The 13,394-nt window shown below is 40.2% G+C and overlaps 1 long non-coding RNA gene across 1 annotated transcript in view; it reads left to right on the plus strand.

The window, feature by feature from the left end:
* LOC141197824 (uncharacterized) overlaps window positions 1-1,216 on the plus strand; it is a 33,676-nt gene extending 32,460 nt beyond the window's left edge. The window contains exon 3 of the long non-coding RNA XR_012269862.1: window positions 450-1,216. This is a non-coding gene — a long non-coding RNA (uncharacterized lncRNA). The remainder of the gene's footprint in view (window positions 1-449) is intronic.
* Window positions 1,217-13,394: the final 12,178 nt, after the last annotated feature.

The following is a 13,394-nucleotide window of genomic DNA, read 5'->3' on the forward strand; positions in this document are numbered from 1 at the left end:
TGAACATTTTGGTCTTATAGCTCCAAGGTCAGATTTAGCCTTAAAGGGAATTCAGGTGATGGGAGGAGTGATAGATCAGGACTATCAAAGTGAAATTAAGGTACTCCTGCTGAATAGTGGGGATAGTGACTGGTTGATTCAAAAAGGAGACAGGGTAGCTCAATTGTTGATTTTATCCATCCAGAAAATGAAGGTGATCAAGGGAACAGCCCCCACAGTAATAACTGTCAGAGGAGATAAAGATTTTGGTTCCAGTCATTCTTTAAATGATGGTGCAAAAACATGGGTAAAACAAGCTGGGGATAAAGGTCCCCCAGAGCCTGCAGAGGTGATTGCTAGAGGGGCAGGTAATGTGTTAATAGTGATGAAGCCAGGACAGGAAAAATGGGAACATATTCCAGCAGACAGGTGTTATCTCAGAGAATAATAAATCTGCTCTTTCTTTTTAGTGTCCAATTCAAATATGGAGATGGTGGCTGATCGGTGTTACAGGCATGGTCCTTTCGGTCTCTGTCTCTACCCAACCGTAGTATCAACAAAGAGAAGAAGTGCCAGTCAAAGAAAATGTGGCATTGTGTAAAATTAAACAGAACCTATGGAGTTACTTGGCACAATTGATGAACATGAGCCATTTTTGTATGACAAAAACTGCTACCGCTACCAATATACTAGAGAATTGTATGGTAGCTATACCAACTCCCTTACAACTGTGGACAAACTCAATAGGGGGGTTTGTCCAAGATGAGGAGATTGAAGGAGATGTGATCCAAAATGATACATATAACCTGTATTACGCTTGTATAAACTGTACTGGAGAGGACTTCCTTACTGAAGACATGATAACTATAAAGACTCAAAATAATGCATCTGCTGAGTTATGTTATCAAATGACTTGTAATCAAAATAAAATAGGTAAAAATAGAAGGTAACAAAAGGCACAATGAACATATCATGTGCGGTTCACGTTCAGATAAAAATTTCAAGAGAATGAGGTAGCGAAAAACATGAAGTGCAACAAAACAGTAATCTCTCTCTCACATATACAACATGTAAAATTGCCCAAGGGGTGGATGTTTTCTTGTGGGAATACAACTTTTAATTATATTTCAGCTAACATAATAGGTGGGCCATGTGTTATTTCTAGATTAGCCCTAATGATGTATCCTTTGTTTCCATCCCATAAAGCTAAACGTCCAAAGAGGGGATTTTCCTGTTTAGCTGAAGATTGTAAGTATAATGTAAAAATATTTAGATTTGAGAGTCCTCAATGGTTGATACCTTTTAATGGCTAACTGAAAAGATGGTAACAAATTGCAAGCTTTCGAGACTACTCAGGCCTCTTCATCAGGCATAGTATACCACAAAATCTGAAGAGTCACATATTTATACACAATAAGACATACAAAAAATGCAATAGGTAAGACAGGTGATGAAAAGCAGAGTTATTATGGAAGAGATAAACAGATCTGGCTATAAATATTTTAGCAGTTAATAGATAAAGAGTGTGAAGGTTTTATTGTCCTGTGATTAGGTCCAGTGTTATGATGGCCTCACAAGTCTGAGGAGCAAATTCCTTAGTTGATGTAGAATGAGATAAATCCATGCGACACATTCATTCCTGTTCTGAAAGTGTTAAAGGTCACCATCAGTTTATATTCATGAAGGAAGCAAACAGACAACTGATGGACACGCGCTACTACAAAAAACTGGAGTCTGACCCTACACAGGACTATTACAAGGAACTAAACAAGTTGGTATCTTGTCTGCCTCACGAATCCATAAGAGCCGATGACCTGATACCAGAGAGTCCAAGAATAGGGACATTCTATATGCTCCCCAAAATCCACAAATCTGGAAATCCAGGAAGACCAGTTATTTCATGTGTGTGCACCCTTACTGAGCAAGTTTCTGGATGGGTAGAGTGTGTTCTTAAACCACTGGTAAAGAGTACACCCAGATACATTCAGGACATGACAGACCTACTGAATAAACTAGCAGCAATAGGTCCTCTACCAGAAGGAACCATCCTGACCACCATGGATGTGGAATCTTTGTATTCTAATATCCCACACAAGGATGGATTAAATGCCTGCAAAATCTTCATAGAAAATACAGGAATTGTTGCTGATTCTGTGGTCAAACTTACAGAATTCATCCTCACACACAATTACATTGAATTTGATAACAACATATATCTACAGGAAATGAAAGGCTAAAGAACCAAATCAATAAACAGGGTTGAAGTACATAAAATCCATATGGACCCATGTTATTGCATGCTGGACTTTAAGTCAGAACGGACCATCATATAAATATACTAGGAGGTCTCTGCTGAGCAGAGAAAAAAAGATGGCCACTAGAGTTCGTACAAATTCATAAAAATATCTTTATTGAAAATATAAATACCACATCAAAACAATTCGTATCTATGCACAAACAGACCACATCATGTGGACACAATGCTGGAGACCAAAACTATTGGATTACAAAGTTACACCATAAAAACCATGTGACACAGCGGCCACAATTGGTGAGCCTACGTATAGTAGATGATTAAGGGGAGGTAATGAAAAAAATATATACATTCTATCTCCAATATATAAATGTTGCATGTAAATTTGTCAATAAAATATAGAGTATTTCATCCTCCAAATTTGTTTAAATCTAATTATGACATCCAGAATACTTATAAATTATGGTTATTAAAGAACATACCCCATATTCAAATGAATGGCATTGCTCAAACATATACCTGGATAGTCACTTGGCCACCAAACGAACCGCTGTTGGCGTCACCCCGACGCACGTTTCGGTAAGAACCTTTTTCAAGGGGTATTCATGCATACTGATCACCCACCCTAATATACCCTGTGACAATTAGTGAAGTGTGCGCATGCTATACCGCCATACCGGAAGTATCCAGCGGCGCGCACAGGCCAATCACCTGACTTCCTACAGACGCATCCCAGTCACCATGGAGAGGCGGCACATGATCCACAGTCACGCGATCGGAAGTACCGCCCCCGTCGTCGGGGACGCCATCCCCGCTACATGCCTGGCCATGGAGTGACGCGGCCCCACCGCCGCAACCGTGGCGCACAGTAACCTTTCCTTGCAACCAGAAATTTTTTTAAACCTGTCCGTTTATAACGACCACAGACAAGATAAAGATTCCCAATTCACATCAGGACTATAAGATCCCAGGTACGTTCAGCTGCATCACATCTAATGTAGTGTACTTAATTATATGTACCAAATGTCCAGCTGGGGGTCTGAAGAATTTCAGAATATAAACTGATGGTGACCTTTAACACTTTCAGAGCAGGAATGAATGTGTCGCATGGATTTATGTCATTCTACATCAACTAAGGAATTTGCTCCTCAGACTTGTGAGGCCATCATAACACTGGACCTAATCGCAGGACAATAAAACCTTCACACTCTTTATCTATTAACTGCTAAAATATTTATAGCCAGATCTGTTTATCTCTTCCATAATAACTCTGCTTTTCATCACCTGTCTTACCTATTGCATTTTTTTGTATGTCTTATTGTGTATAAATATGTGACTCTTCAGATTTTATGGTATACTATGCCTGATGAAGAGACCTGAGTAGTCTCGAAAGCTTGCAATTTGTTACCATCTTTTCAGTTAGCCATTAAAAGGTATCAACCACTGAAGACTCTCAAATCTAAATATTTTTTTATCTACTGGCTAACAGGGTACAAGAATATATATTTTCCCTATAAGTATAATGTAAACCTTTTAACTAAATCAGAAATTCTAGGGTTATCCCTTACGATTGTAGGATCTCCTGCCATAGTCCCATATGCTGCTATGACTGTAGGGAGATTTTCTTGTCTTGTAGCTAGATCAATAAATGCTACCAGTAGAACCTTAGAAGATATATTATTAGATTTACAAATTTACCGGAAAAGCTGTCTTACAGAATAGAGCGACTATAGATTATTTGTTATTAATTCACCACCTTGGATGTGAAGAGTTTGAAGGTATGTGTTGTTTTAACTTGTCAGATCATAGTCAGGATTTGCAATTTCAGATTGATCAGTTACATGATGACATTGATCACATCACACAGAGTAATGGTAAATGGTGGGATTGGTTATTTTATTGGTTGCCTGATTTTGGTTATTTACGCTATATTTTAGGAATAATTTTTGCTATAATCTGTGCTTGTATCGCCTTATGCTGTTGTATACAATGTATTCCTTCTTTTATAGCAACGTGTCGTTCATCTGCTGAAGATATTCTCTTGAGATATGGTATTGTATGTAAATGATATATGGCTTCCAGATGATCAAGGGTGGTTTATAGTACTAAGGTTTTTAATGTCCATCAGGAATCCATATTGGTAGCCTGTCTTTAACCGCTTCCCGACCGCCCACTGTAGATAAACGTCCGCGCTGCCTGGGCTCTGTACAGCGCGGACGTTTAAAAACGGTGGGTGGTCTCGCAGTGCTCAGGACCCCCTGGGTCCTGCAAGCGCTGTGAGAGCGGTGCAGAGCGTTAGCTCTGACAGGGAACATCATCGGGACCTGATTAGATCAGGTCCCAGTGATGTTAACCCTTTGCTGTCTTCTATATGCTGCGATCTATGAAGTGAAGATCTCATATAATGTAATACATGTCTATTACATTACATGAGATCAGGGATCAGAAAAATAAAAATTAATGTCCCATACAGGGACTAAGTAAAAATGTTAAAAAAAATGTTTTGAAACTGTTAAAAAAAAAATACAAAATATATAAATAAAATATTAAACCGATAAATCCATATAATTATGCAAAAATAAAAAAAGTACACATATTTGGTATTGCCGCGTCCGAAACAACCCGAGCTATAAAACTGTCACACTAATTAACTTCTTATGTGTACACCGTAATAAAAATAAATAAAAAACGGAGCAAAAAACTATGCTTTTTCCTCATATCGCCAAACAAAAAGTGGAAAAAAATGCGATGAAAAAGCAAAATGGAAATAGAAATGGTACCGCTGAAAACGTCATCTTGTTCCGCAAAAATCAAGCCGCTATACAGCTCCATCAGCCAAAAAATAAAAAAGTTATACCTCTCAGAATAAAGCAATTCAAAAAAAATATTTTTTCTATAAAATTGTTTTATTGTGTAAAAGCGCCAAAACATAAAAAAATATACAGTAAGTGTAGTATCGCTGTAAACGTACTGACCCGAAGAATAACGCTGCCTGATCACTTTTACCACACGCAGAACGGCATAAAAAAAAACCTCAAAACAATTCCTGAATTGTTGTTTTTTGTTAATTTTACATCCCAAAAACACGGAATAGAAAGCGATCAAAAAATGTCACGTACCCACAAATGGTACCAATAAAAAATGTCAACTCGTCCCGCAAAAAACAAGCCATCACATGACTCTGTCGGCCGAAATATGGAAAAATTATAGCTCTCAAAATATGGCGATGCAAAAACTAGATTTTGCAAAAAAAAAAGCGTCTCTTAGTGTGTGACAGCTGTCAGTCATAAAAACCCAATATAAATCTGGTATCTCTGTAATCGCACCGACCCGAAGAATAAAGTAATCTAATCAGTTATATCACACTAGGAACGGCGTAAAAAATAAATAAAACCAATTCTTCACCTGCTGATTTGTTTATTATGTCTCCCAAAGATCGCAGTATGGCTCGGCACACATTTATCCTGCGCTCTGCGCTGAGCACTTACGCCAGAGTTTCCGTGTAAATCTCTGAAATATGTGATTCAGCCGGAACCCATGACGGAAGATTCCCTGTAATGAGGCAGATATAGGCCACTGTGGATGCCCTCTGGCCTGTGATCCCACGGTGTCATTTGTTTTAGGCGTGCATAAAAGTGCGGTTGGCCACAGTTTTGTGCACTTCTGAAAAAAAGGACACCGCTAAACAGAGGCCAGATGGAGTCCAGAGTAACTCTGCTGCCTCATTACAGTGAATGGATCCCGCAGGGGTTTCATCTGAATTACATCACTTGGAAATTTAGATGGAAACCCCGATGTAAGTGCTCAGCCTAGAGCGCCGGATAAATGTTACGTAAAATGTTCCCAATAAAAGCTTCAACTCAGTCCTCAAAAAAAGCTAGTCCCCACTCAGGTCCGTCATCTGTTAAAAATATAAGGGACTTCCAAGTTACTGGTAGCAGAAAGGCTCTGGAAAAGCGAAATGGCCCTTGCCCCCCAAAAGAAATTCAAAAAATTTTGTGCTCCCAAATCCAAATGCCTATTCTACAATATTTTGTTCTCCAATTGTCAAATAGCACTCCGTCCCCCCCAGATCTCGCCATATGGCTGAGCGGTACGATACAGCCACATATGGGGTATTGCCACTTTTAGAAGAAATTGTGTGACACATTTCGGCACCATTTTTACCCATTGCCCTGTGTGAAAATGTAAAATCTGAGGGTAAAACATTTTTTTGTGGTAAAAATATAATTATGCTTTTTTCACTGCCCAATGGTATAAATTTAAAAATTAAAAAATACTCACTACTTCCCTAGATGAATTCCTTGAGAGGTGTAGTTTACAAAATGGGGTCACTTGTGGGGGTTTCTGCTGTTTTGACATGTCAGCGACTCTTCAAATGTGACATGGTGTCTGCTGCCTATCCCAGCCAACATAGCGCTCCTTTCTCTTCCGAACCCTGCCGTACACCAAAGCAGTGGTTTTCCCCCACATATGGGGTATCGGCGTGTTCAGGAGAAATTGAACAACAAATTTCATGGTGCAATTTATCCTGTTACCCTTATGATAGTACAAAATTAGGGAAAGGAAAACATTTTTTGTGGGAAAAATGTGAAAATTTTATTTTTATGGCTCAATATTATAAACTTCTGTGAAGCAGCTGGGGGTGCAAGGTGCTCACCACACATCTAGATAAGTTCCCTAAGGGGTCTAGTTTCCAAAATGGTGTCACTTGTGGGGGGTTTCCACTGTTTAGGCACATCAGGGGCTCCCCAAATGCAACATGGCGTCCGCTAATTATTCAAACAAATTTTACATTCAAAAAGTCAAATGGCGCTCCTTCCCTTCCGAGCCCTGCCGTGCGCCCAAACAGTGGTTTTCCCTCACATATGGGGTATCAGCACGCTCAAGAGAAATTGCCCAAAAAAATTTTGGGTCCATTGTTTCCTGTTACCCCTGTGAAAATAAAAAAAATGGGGTCTAAAGTAACATTTTTGTGAAAAAAGTTAAATGTTCATTTTTTTCTTCCACATTCCAAAAATTCCTGTGAAGCACCTGAAGGGTTAATAAAGTTCTTCAATGTGGTTTTGAGCACCTTGAGGGTGCAGTTTTTAGAACGGTGTCACTTTTGGGTATTTTCTGTCATAAAGACCCCTCAAAGTGACTTCAAATATGATGTGGTCCCTAAAAAAAATGTTTTTGTAAATTTTGTTGGAAAAATGAGAAATTGCTGGTCAACTTTTAACCCTTATAGCTCCCTAACAAAAAAAAATTTTGGTTCCAAAATTGTGCTGATGTAAAGTAGACATGTGGGAAATGTTATTTATTAAGTATTTTGTGTGACATATCTCTCTGATTTAAGGGCATGAAAATTCAAAGTTTGAAAATTGCAAAATTGTCAAAATTTTCACCAAATTTCCGATTTTTTTCACAAATAAACGCATGTGATATCAAAGAAATTTTACCACTATCATGAAGTACAATATGTCACGAAAAAACAATCTCAGAATCAGGGGGATCCGTTGAAGCGTTCCAGAGTAATTGCTTCATAAAGTGACAGTGGTCAGAATTGAAAAAATTGGCCCGGTCACGAAGGCAAAAACGGGCTCTGGTGCGAAGTGGTTAAAGAACCCTTTAACAGTTCAGCTTATGTTAGCCTTGTAATTTTCCAAACGCCTGGACCTCATAGCTCTATTATCAATGTTTAGTTTATAGTATCAAGCAGTACCACATAGCTCTTTTATTAATGTTTAGTGAGAACGATGCATGTTTATATTCGTTAACAATATTTGGTAAGAATATGCTGTGTTTATAGAATGGTAAAACATCTGGTACCAGGAGCCTTTGCCATGTTTCATCTCCGGTGATATACAGTTATATGAAAAAGTTTGGGCACCCCTATTAATCTTAAGCTTATTGTTTTATAAAAATTGGTGTTTTTGCAACAGCTATTTCAGTTTGATATATGTAATAACTGTTGGACACAATAATGTTTCTGCCTATAAATGAGGTTTATTGTACTAACAGAAAATGTACAATCTGCATTCAAACAAAATTTGACAGGTGCATAAGTATGGGCACCCTTATCATTTTCTTGTTTTAAATACTCCTACTTTTTACTGACTTACTAAAGCACTTTTTTTGGTTTTGCAACCTCATTGAGCTTTGAACTTCATAGCCAGGTGCATGCAATCATGAGAAAAGCTACTTAAACTGGCCACTTGCAAGTTGTTCTCCTGTTTGAATCTCCTCTGAAGAGTGGCATCATGGGCTCCTCAAAACAACTGTCAAATGATCTGAAAACAAAGATTATTCAACATAGTTGTTCAGGGGAAGGATACAAAAAGCTGTCTCAGAGATTTAACCTGTCAGTTTCCACTGTGAGGAACATAGTAAGGAAATGGAAGAACACAGGGACAGTTCTTGTTAAGGCCAGAAGTGGCAGGCCAAGAAAAACATCAGAAAGGCAGAGAAGAAGAATGGTGAGATCAGTCAAGGACAATCCTCAGACCACCTCCAGAGAGCTGCAGCATCAACTTGCTGCAGATGGTGTCACTGTGCATCGGTCAACTATACAACGCACTTTGCACAAGGAGAAGCTGTATGGGAGAGTGATGCGAAATAAGCCGTTTCTGCAAGCATGCCACAAACAGTCGGCTGAGGTATGCAAAAGCACATTTGGGGAAGCCAATTTCTTTTTGGAAGAAGGTCCTGTGGACTGATGAAACCAAGATTGAGTTGTTTGGTCATACAAAAAGGCGTTATGCATGGCGGCAAAAAAACACAGCATTCCAAGAAAAACACTTGCTACCCACAGTAAAATCTGGTGGAGGTTCCATCATGCTTTGGGGCTGTGTGGCCAATGTCGGCACCGGGAATCTTGTTAAAGTTGAGGGACGCATGGATTCCACTCAGTATCAGCAGATTCTTGACAATAATGTTCAAGAATCAGTGATAAAGTTGAAGTTACGCAGGGGATGGATCTTTCAGCAAGACAATGATCCAAAACACCGCTCCAAATCTACTCAGGCATTCATGCAGAGGAACAATTACAATGTTCTGGAATGGCCATCCCAGTCCCCAGACCTGAATATCATTGAACATCTGTGGGATCATTTGAAGAGGGCTGTCCATGCTCGGCGACCATCAAACTTAACTGAACTGGAATTGTTTTGTAAAGAGGAATGGTCAAAAATACCTTCATCCAGGATCCAGGAACTCATTAAAAGCTACAGGAAGCGACTAGAGGCTGTTATTTTTGCAAAAGGAGGATCTACTAAATATTAATGTCACTTTTCTGGTGAGGTGCCCATACTTATGCACCTGTCAAATTTTGTTTGAATGCAGATTGTACATTTTCTGTTAGTACAATAAACCTCATTCAAGGCAGAAACATTACTGTGTCCAACAGTTATTACATATATCAAACTGAAATAGCTGTTGCAAAAACACCAATTTTTATAAAACATTAAGCTTAAGATTAATAGGGGTGCCCAAACTTATTCATATAACTATATTTGATCGGTGTTAAGTGACATCGGAAGAGCTGGTCACTCAGAAGAAAGATACTATATTGAACAAATAGACTCTGTCAGAACTTGTGTAACATTTGGTTACGCAAACATTTTGTTTTTAAACAAGATATAAGCTAGTGAAGTTTTCAGCTAAGACAGAAGCCTGTTGACCTGTGGACTAAAAGGGGATGCCCCGACGACGCAGTGTGGATTCATCCCAGGACTTTTCTTGGTCTTCGCTATTTTGCTCCTCACGGCTGATGTCTCCCAGACAGATGATGTATGTTGCTCCTGGTGAAGTTTTTCCTGTATAGTGTGCGCTGTAAGTACTTTACCTTTGTGATTTATATTATGCAAAGGTGTACGCAATATCACACTATTTCCTATTTTCTGTAATCATTTAATTATAATAAAAATTAATTGCCTTCTTTAAAGCCGCATCCGAGCCCTTTAAATATTTGGCAAAACATAACCCTAGCAAAAACCTAACCCTAGCACAACCTTAATCCCAGCACAATCTTAACCCTAGAGTTTATTTTTTACAGCTTTCCTCGTGCGGTATAAGTGATTAGATGACTTTATTCTCCAGGTTGGTGCGATTCCAGCGATACCAGATTCATATTGGGTTTTTATGATTGACAGCTGTCACACACTAAAAAATCCCTTTTTTTTTGCATCGCCATATTTAGAGAGCTATAATTTTTCCATTGGTACCATTTTCGGGCACGTGACATTTTTTGATCGCTTTCTATGCCGATTTTTAGGAGGCAGAATAAACAGAAACCAACAATTCAGGAAATTTTTTTTATGCCGTTCTGCGTGTGGTAAAATTGATAAGGTAGCTTTATTCTTCGGGTCAGTACGTTTACAGCGGTACCACATTGATATCTTCTTTTTATGTTTTGGTGCTTTTACACAATAGAAAAAATATTTTTTTTTGCATTGCTTTATTCTGAGAGATATAACTTATTTAAATTTCAGCTGATGGAGCTGTATGGCGGCTTTTTTTTTGGGGGGGAGGCAAGATGACCTTTTCGGCGCCACCATATTTATTTACAGTTGTCTTTTTAATCGCATTTTATTCCATTTTTTATTTGGCAGTATGATGATAAAGCATCGTTTTTTGCTTTATTTTATTTTTTTTACCATGTTAACTAAAGAGATTAACTAGTGGGACAGTTTTATAGGTCAGGTCGTTCCAGATGCGGCAATACCAAATATTGCTGCTGGAGACCCTTAGGATGTCGGCAATGGATCACCCCCCTGGCTGGCTGGATGAGCAAGTGGCTGGATCGCCGACTGTGGAGCCCGGACGGCACCAGGAGCATCTTCCCTGCAAGAACGGAGCCCAACAAATTTAGGTTAATTCATCATGTCTCTTATCCAAGGGGTAGGTCGGTGAATGATGGAATTGCAACAGAATTATGTTCTGTTGTTTTATACCTCTTTTGACGAGGCGGTGGGATGGGTCAAGAAATAAGGAAAAACGTTAGACTGCTGGATTGTTTCTGGGACGGAGCATATTTCATAGATCGTTGCCTGCCAATAAGCTGTTCCATTTCTTGCTCCTTGTTTGAGGCATTCAGTTGCTTCCTGGAATGGGTTGTCCGAGACGTGTCTGGGGGGTACCAATCATTCATTATCTGGACGATTTTTTGTGTTTCAGCCCGAAGGATTCACCGCTGTGTGAATCCACATTGCATGCCATGAAATTGATTGCCGAGCTGTTTGGAGTCCCCCTGGCTTCTGAAAAAACCGAGGGCCTGGCGTCTTGTATTTGTTTTCTGGGGATCGTTATTGATTCAGAGAAGTGGAAACTCAGATTACAAGAGGAGAAAGTGGTGGTGGCAAGGGCTAGGTGGCTGAAAAAGATTACATTGAGGGAGACACAGTCGCTGCTAGGCAAGTAGAATTTTGCATGTAGGGTAATGCCCATGGGGAGGGTCTTCTCCAGAAGCTGGTAAATGCAACGGCGGGGGTAAAGGCTCTTCATCATTACATTAGATTTGTCGGTGTGGGACACTTTCCTCGAAGCGTATAATGGGCGTTTTGATAATGGAAGAGGTAACAGACAAAGTGGACACAAAAGCACAGGTTTTGGCGCTTATTTCAAGGGCCAGTGGTGTGCAGGGGAGTGGCCCCAGAGTTGGAGAGTGGAAGGGCTGTTAAAAAACGTAGCGTTGCTGGAAGTTTTCCCAATAATGTTTGTGGTGACACTGTTGGGTCATCAATTTCAAAACAAACGGATTAGTTTCCGCTGTGATAACATGGGGGTAGTGTTGGCGATCAACAATATTACGGCATCTTCTCCACCAGTAATCAGGGTGTTACGGTAACTGGCATTGGAATGTTTAATAATGTATAACAGCTTCTCACATTCCAGTTGAAAGGAATTCAATTGCTGATGCCCTTTCTCGTTTCCAGTGGGATCGCTTTCGGTCGCTGGCCCCAGATGCAGAGGAGAGGGGGCTCGAGTGCCCACAACACTTATGGAACTTGGTATTTGTGCAGCCCAACCATTAATTAAATGATCCATATCCCTTAGCACATGGAAGGCCTATCAAGCTGCTTGGGGGCTGTGGGAGGGTCGGCTGAGGGGTATCAAAAATACCTTGCCTGAAGAAGATCAGGTAGGCTTGCTGCTCCTACGGTTAGGGGAGGGGCCTCAAGGTTAATCGGTTGATTGCAGCTTTGGCATTCGGCTTTAAGATCAGGGGTGGTAGGGATCTGACAAAGAATTTCCTAGTGAAGCAAGCAGTTAAGGGTATTCGTAGGGGGCGGGCACAGAGGGATGATCAGCACCCGGTTTCGTTTAAGCTCCTGAAATATTTGGGAAAGGAACTGGGAGGTATTTGTAGCTCGGAGTATGAGGTAAGGCTTTTCCTGTTAGTGCCCCAAAAAATGCCCAGGAAAAACCTAAGGGTTAGCGAGCTAGTAGCTCCATCTAAGAAGAAAGGCGGGGGGTACTAGCAGGAGATGTGTTTGCAACAAAACAAGGTGTTGAATTTTGGTTGAGGCTTTCAAAAACAGACCAGTTAGGAAGGGGAAAAAAAGGTATGGTTAGGAGAGGTGCAAGGGTCAGGGATGTGTCCTTTAAAAACTTTTGAGTCCTCCAGGGGACTGGGGCAGAATTCAGACGTACCATTGTTGTGTCACGAAGATTGAACATTATTGCAGTATCAATTCACCGTCTTTTTTAGGATGTGCTTGAACAAGTTGGGGTTGGATCCGTGTAATTGTGCCCCTCATTCTTTTCGGATAGGGGCCGCTATGGAGGCGGTGGCTTGCGTCCTGAATTTGAATATTGTAAAATGGGTAGGGAGATGGGAATCGAGGCGGATTTTGTCTTGCGTGAGACCGGAGTCGACAGTTAACTTGTGAAAAAAATGTGTATTGTTGTGTTCTGATCACATGTTGTTTCTGGATAGGTTTCCCTCTATTGATTTGGATAATGGGCCACGCCTATGTCCACTGGGCGCGGTGTGGGCAGACATACGACGAGATGGAAGGCAACTCAGTGCTTCAAGGGAGAAAGCTGTTACTCGCTGGCTTGGGTTTAGGGGTATGGGGTGGAACAGGTTGTTGCGGCAGGTGAATAATTTTGTCCATTTAGATCGCCCCCCCAGACATACTGTTATTACACGTAGGGACGTAGGGGGTAATGATTT

Source organism: Phyllobates terribilis, unplaced genomic scaffold, assembly GCF_046119375.1.
Source record: "Phyllobates terribilis strain yellow unplaced genomic scaffold, ASM4611937v1 Scaffold_89__1_contigs__length_6337102, whole genome shotgun sequence".
Taxonomy (NCBI): domain Eukaryota; kingdom Metazoa; phylum Chordata; class Amphibia; order Anura; family Dendrobatidae; genus Phyllobates; species Phyllobates terribilis.